At 46.4% G+C, this 6,741-nt stretch overlaps 1 long non-coding RNA gene across 1 annotated transcript; it reads left to right on the top strand.

The window, feature by feature from the left end:
• Positions 1-583: 583 nt before the first annotated feature.
• On the top strand, positions 584-6,480 carry LOC138925311 (uncharacterized). Its single transcript, XR_011441276.1, has 2 exons — positions 584-3,134; positions 3,410-6,480. It is a non-coding gene; the product is annotated as an uncharacterized lncRNA (long non-coding RNA).
• Positions 6,481-6,741: the final 261 nt, after the last annotated feature.

Here is a 6,741-nt window from a genome sequence, read left to right as displayed (position 1 = left end):
ATTAAGTATAAGAATAAGGATTAAGGATATTATTATTATTATTAGGAGGAGGAAACATTCACATGTGCTTAATATGTATCAAGCACCATTCAAAGCACTTCATATTTATGAAACTGTTTAATCACACATCCTCTGTGAACAGGCATTCTCATCATCACCCCGTTTTACAGATGGGGAAGCTGAGGCACGGGGGGATGAGCAACCTGCCTGAGGTCAGAACTAGGAAGTGGCCGACCCAGCAGCAAACCCAGGTCTCTGACCCCAGAGTCCCCTGTCTTCACCACCATCCTGTGGCCTCTCATTGTGCTTTCAAAGCTGAGACTTGGCCTCTCCTTAAGATGCCAGAAACTTCTCTCTCCTATTTCAAAAGGAAATGACTGATACTGTGACACTGCAGTGCAGCCCTGTCCAATAGAAATAAAATTAGAAACACATATGTAATTCATAAATTTATAGTAACCACATTTAAAAAATGAGAAGAAACAGGTGGAATTATTTTTCATAATATATTTTAATGCAATTTGTTGAAATATTGTTTCAATAAGAATTAAACATAAAAATATTGATATATTTCACATTATTTTTATACTACATCTTCGGAATGCGGTGGGTATTTCAGAACCACAGCACATCTCTCCTGGGACCACCACATTTCCTGCTCGGCAGCTATATAGAGTGTAGCTTGTAACCACCCTATGGACAGAGTAGCTTAGAAGGATGACGTTTGCTTGGGGTAACAGTCCCTGCGGTATGTCCTCACAGCCACCAGGGGGCGCTGGAGGGTCCCATGACCCGGAGCCCCACAGAGGACGAATGGCTGCTCCACTTTCCACCCAAACCAGGAATATTGAGGCCACCCAGAAATGAGCAAATTTTTATAACGTTTGTCCACACTACCTCCATTCTCAAAGGCAAGATATTAAATACAACTACAGTTTTAAAGACGAAGATGAGCCATCAACACATATTTTTCATTATTAGTCCATGTAATAAAGGACAATAGTCTGTGTGATACTTTTATGAATGTCACCTCAAAGTGACATCACTTTCAGTGGGAAGATCATTTCTGTAAACCTCACGACAAGTCATAAAGTTAGATTTTGTGCATAGATCTAGAAAGGAAGGCTGCTCAAAAGAAGTAGTTTATTGAACTTGGATGACCTGATATTCTCCACGAAGAGATACATTTGCCTAATTCACAAGCACAGATCACTTTTACGAAGGTCGATTCTCCCCAGGATGGTACTAACAGGTTCCCTCCCATGTTGTGACAAGGCCCAGAAGCGAAGGTGTCAGAACCGGCCTACAGGAGTGGCCAGCAGGGCCCCACGGGGGAGACTCTGAGGGGTGAAGTATGAGGAGCGGAGGCATCGAGGTGGGAGGGTGGAGAGGAGCTGTGTGTAACACATTCAGCGGGAAGAGTAGTGCGCGCGTCTGAGGCATGTGGCCCTCGTCTCGTCTTCAATGATCTCTTCAGATGAAACTCTGAGTGAACACATGGGATCTCCTGTCTGTGCTCATGTATCAGCACAGCGCTCCACACGTCATTTCTGTGAACAACGTCTCCAGCATTTTGTCAGTGAATTAGTGTCATCACATCCTCGGCAGCATAAGGATTGAAAACAAAGACATTTGTTCACAATATTAGGTGAAAAATGCATCTTGCCGATCATGTTTATAAAAATTAAAAGGTTTCTGTTCTACTCTCTCGGTTGTCCAAACTCAATGGCCTTGACCATGTTAGAAAGGGAATCCTGATCCTAACTTGTCAGGAGATGAGCCTGACATGGGGAGCTCGACCAGACATCAGATTTCCGCAAGGTCCTGCAGAAACACGCTCCTGGGCTGTCTGTCATGGAGGGAGCAGAGGGAGTGTCCCCACCTCTGTGCACAGAGAGACCACGTTTAACCTGGAAACACAGATTCCAACACCATGAAGATCTGAGCGCTGCTCACACAGACTCAGGGAGGAGGGAGCACCTGAATACAGAAGAGGGGATGGTGACAGGAGGGTCCAGGAGGGCTGGGATGAGAGAGGAAGATATGGGCCATGGTGAGGGGCAGGCAGGGAGGGGGCTGACAGGTCAGGCTCTGAGGTCAGGCTCCTGGGTGAGAATCTTGACTCACTCGTCACTGTCTGGGGGACTTCGGGGAAATCATTTAACCTCACAATGATGGCTCGCTTCTCATCAGACTGGAGGGGAGGGTGACCTTGAGCAGAAGGCTGCTGGTGGGTTATTGTGACATCTGGTTGAGGGGGTGAATGTCAACACTCACCAGGGGTCTGGCATCTATTGAGGGCTCAGCAGTAGTCATTCTGTTGACTAGCTGTACATGTAGGATGACTTCCACTCTGGGGGCACTGGGGTTGTTGGTTTGGGGGTCCTAGTAAGTCCAAGTCCCCTGGGCTGTGCTCAAGGGGAAAGGGTGTGACTGCTGCTTCCTTTGCAGACACTTCCATTGGGTAGAATCAACCCCCACTCTGAAACCCACACCTGGCTCTTCTTCTGACCTCAGGAAATTGCCAGCAGGAGGTCCTTAGGCTCAGAACTCAGACAGGAGCTCCGACAGAGGGAAAGGAGAACAGAAGTGCGTTCAATGCTGCTCCCTTCCTGAGCTGCAAGAAGAGAGAGGAAGAGGAGCTTGGAGAGGCCAGTCCAGCCGGGCAGCGCCGGGAAACAGCTGCTGGAAGCCTCCCCCCACCATGGACTGGGTTCCCTTCTACCTCCTTCCCCCCCTTTTCCCACAGGTCAGAGTGTCCCGGGGCACTCAGATGTCCCCCTCCCTCCAAGCATGGGCCTAGGGACTTCTGTCCAGTCTCAGTGTGCTGAGCATCATTCTGGTATTTCCTGTTTCCGGGTCTCTGTGCTCTGCCTGTGCTGACCCCACCCCCATCTGCATCTGCCTCCCTGGGAGCCTCAGCCAAGCTCACCTGCACCCTGAGCACCTACTCCATTCACTGTATCAACAGAGACCAGGGAAGGACCCTGCGGAGGTGAAGAAGGTTAACAGAGATGGAAGCCACAGCAACGGGAATGGGACCCTTGACCACTTCTCAGGCTCCAGCTCTGTGGCTGACTCCTACTTCACCGTCTCCAGCATCCAGTCTGAGGACGAGGCTGAGCATCACTGTGGTGAGAGCCATACAATTGATGGACAGGACGGGTAAGCCACAGTGACAGTGACAAAGGGGAAGTGAGATCAAAACCTCCCTCCCCCCCTCCCCTCTTCCCCACAGGGACTTAGGGTGAGCTGTCCCCTGTCCCTCTCCAGGACTCTTAAACTTCGATTCTTCTCCTTATAATGCCCGTCATCCTGAGCTCCACCTGAAGAAACCACTAAGAAGAGGCTGACGTAGGTAACATTTAGGTCATTTTGATAAATTGACATTCTGTTTCCTCCTCCACAGGCCTGTGGGGATGATGCTGGCAGAGACCAGACCAGCCCTGGCAGGAAAAAGACCCTTAGAAGCGGCTGATCTGAGATGACTCTGTTCCCAAGAACTATCATGCCCTGTGCTCCCAGCTTGGGTTCTGCTCTGGGACAGGGGCACGGGTTTCAGAGTTCTAGTGGTGACCAGAAGTCTGCAGCTAGTGTCTTGACTCTGGGCTCACCCTGAAGTGAAGTGGGACTCCTGTCAGCGTTGAGGGAAAGTAGGAAGCATTTGGCCCCCATGGCAGGCAGGACAGAAACCTGAACTCTATTGTGGTGGCAGAGCTGTGTTCCAGTAGAAAACTGGAGTGCATGATAGGAAGTCCGTGGCAGGACCAACATGGAGCACAGCCTGGGCTTCTCCAGCTGTGGTAGATGATCGGCTTGTGGTGGCAAGAACGGTTCCACAACCTGCCCGGAGGACTTTTCCAGGGACAGACAAGGATAAATTCACTGGAACAGCAGCAGGGTATGGTGGATGGGGGACACGGAGGTGCAAAAGATGTTGACTCCCCTGATCTCAGCCCTGTGGATGACCCACCTCGAACACATTGGGAGGGGCAGGATTCCCGGATGTGTTGATTTCCTCCATAGCTCTTCTGGAAGCTGAAAAACAAGCATCTTTCACACACACTCACACCTTGTATCAACACGGAGTAGCCATATTGACCAGGTAAAGCTGGTCCCTGGGCACTGACCTGAGCAGGGTCAGCTGAGAAGTCGGGGCTGAACCTCAGAACATCAGGCTCGTCTACCCCCGTGTCTAATCTCCAAGATGGAAAGTCCAGGAGCTGGCCACAGTTTAGATGACCCCCCAGGTGGGTAAGAGGTGGCCAGGCTCCTGGGAATGGAGTGGACAGGTTACCGGAGTAGCAGGAGGAGAGGTGGACATCAGGGCTCAGTCCTGCAGTGACATGTGTCAGCCTGTGGTTGGCTGAGTCACTAAGGTCACAGGGCCACCTCCCATGCTCCCCACTCAACTAAAGGGTTGCTCTCTACAAGGGTTTGCAGTGACTTTGTCCCCAACAAGGCCTCCCATGGTCCCTCCAGTGGGGAGTTTCCGCCACCACTTACATTGTAGGAAAGGGAGTCAGGAGGACTGTGGGGAAATAAATCCAAACGCCAGTGTGGATGACACCACATCCATGTCCTCCTGGGCCTCGTGGTGCTAACAACTTGGAAGAAGGTCAACAGTAGCCTCTGGTGGACAGACAGAGGGACAAACTGCTAGAAGTCATGATAGAAAGCCGTAAAAGGAGGCAGATAAAGATCATGCCCTGTTGTGCCACGATGGTGACCAAGCAGTGAGGGCGCTGCCTCTACAAAGCCTTGCTGGAGAGGGACCAAGGGCCCAGGAGAGGACATTACTCATGGTCAAGTTTGCGACAGGGGCAGGGTCTCATCAGAGGCCACTCTCAGCTCTTGTCACATGAAAGTGACTAACGAAAAGTGTGAAGGACAACTGTCCCTTCCTGGGCTTTTCCAACCCATGCACTTGACCTCACAGATTTTCACCAAATTTGGTGAAATTCATGAACAAATGTATCCAAGAAGCTCAACAAAGCTCGGGCAGAGGAACCATGAGAAACAGCACCAACACACATCATAACGGGATTGATGAAGTGAATAGAAACCAGTGGTGAAGACACCCTCTTACAAGCAGCCAGAGAGAAACAACATGCTCCTTACAGAGGAGCAAGCATCACCCTGAGGGCGGGCTCTCATCAGAAGCCGTGTGAGCAAGAAGACAGTGGAGAGATGTCTTTAAAATACTAAAAGAGAAAACCTGTCAACCTTGAATTCCTTACCCAAGGAAAATATCATTCAAAGACGAAAGCAAAAGAAAACATTTTCAGACTGCGAAATCTTACAGAATTGATGACCAGCAGGTCCTCTCTACAAGATACGGTACAGGATGCCCCTCAGATAGAAGAGAGTAATGGTAGCTAGAAACACGAATCTACACAAAGAAATAAGCATCAGACATGATAAATATAGAAATGTTTTTATTTGTCAAAGTCTATGGAAGATAGACAACTGTTCAAAGCAAATAATAATAATAGCCTTTTGCAATTTATAATGAATGTAAAAGTAAAATATATGACAATGATACAAGTGCTGGGGGGAAAAAAGAACATGTTATGGTGTTCTCATACTACATGTGAAAAGATAGCATATCAATGAAAGGTAGACTTTGACAAGTGAATCATTTAAGTTTAAAACCATTAAAATAAAACCATTTTAACAACAAAGAGTTATACCTAATAAGATGTATTAGTTATGCTTCTCCAGAAAATATAGAACCAATAGGATAAATGTCTCATATGTACATAAAATGTATATATGTCTGTGTATATACACACATATACATATGCATATATTTGAGAGATATACATCATATATATTAATAATATATAATAGATTGTATATACATATATTACACATAATATACTATACTGTATATATGTAAATAATGCGTATATGTAAAACTTATCTCTCTACATATATATAAATATGCTTAAAGTTGCTTAACGTTGTCCTATAACTTGGGGATTCTCTGATAATTTTTAATGTCTTTTTCTAGCTTTTATATATATAAATATATATATGTAGAGAGAGAGAGAGATTTGAAATAATGGTTCTTGGAATTGTGGGCTGGCAAGTCTGAAATCTCTAGATAGACCAGAAGGCTAGAGAAACTTAACAAGAATTGATGTTTCATCTTTAGTCCAAATTTAATCTGAATAATTAAACATTTTAAGAGGAGACAGAGAAGAAAATCAAAAGATCCAATCAAGGGCTGGCCCCGTGGCCGAGAGGTTAAGTTCGCGCACTCCGTTGCAGGCAGCCCAGTGTTTCGTTGGTTCGAATCCTGGGCGCGGACATGGCACTGCTCATCAAACCATGCTGAGGCAGCATCCCACATGCCACAACTAGAAGGACCCACAACGAAGAATATACAACTATGTACTGGGGGGATTTGGGAGAAAAAGGAAAAAAATAAAATCTTTGGAAAAAAAAAAAAGATCCAAATCAAACTTCTAGAAATGTTAACTAAAATGTCTCAGATTAAAAATACAAGGGATGAGATTAACAGCAGACAAAAATGCTGCAGAGGAAGAGATCAGTGAACTTGAGGACGCAGTGATAGAAACTGCAAAAGAAAAGCCAGAAAAAAAGACATTAAAAATTATCAGAGAATCCTCAAGTTACAGGACAACTTTAAGCAACATAACTAAATGGAATTGGAGTCCCCCCAAAAGAAAAAGTGGTGTGGGAAGACAGAAAAAATATTTGAAGAAATAGTGG

Source organism: Equus caballus, chromosome 8, assembly GCF_041296265.1.
Source record: "Equus caballus isolate H_3958 breed thoroughbred chromosome 8, TB-T2T, whole genome shotgun sequence".
In the NCBI taxonomy this organism is placed as follows: Eukaryota; Metazoa; Chordata; class Mammalia; order Perissodactyla; family Equidae; genus Equus; species Equus caballus.
The sequence above is the reverse complement of the archived record's forward strand: the minus strand, read 5'-3'. Positions and strand labels throughout refer to the sequence as shown.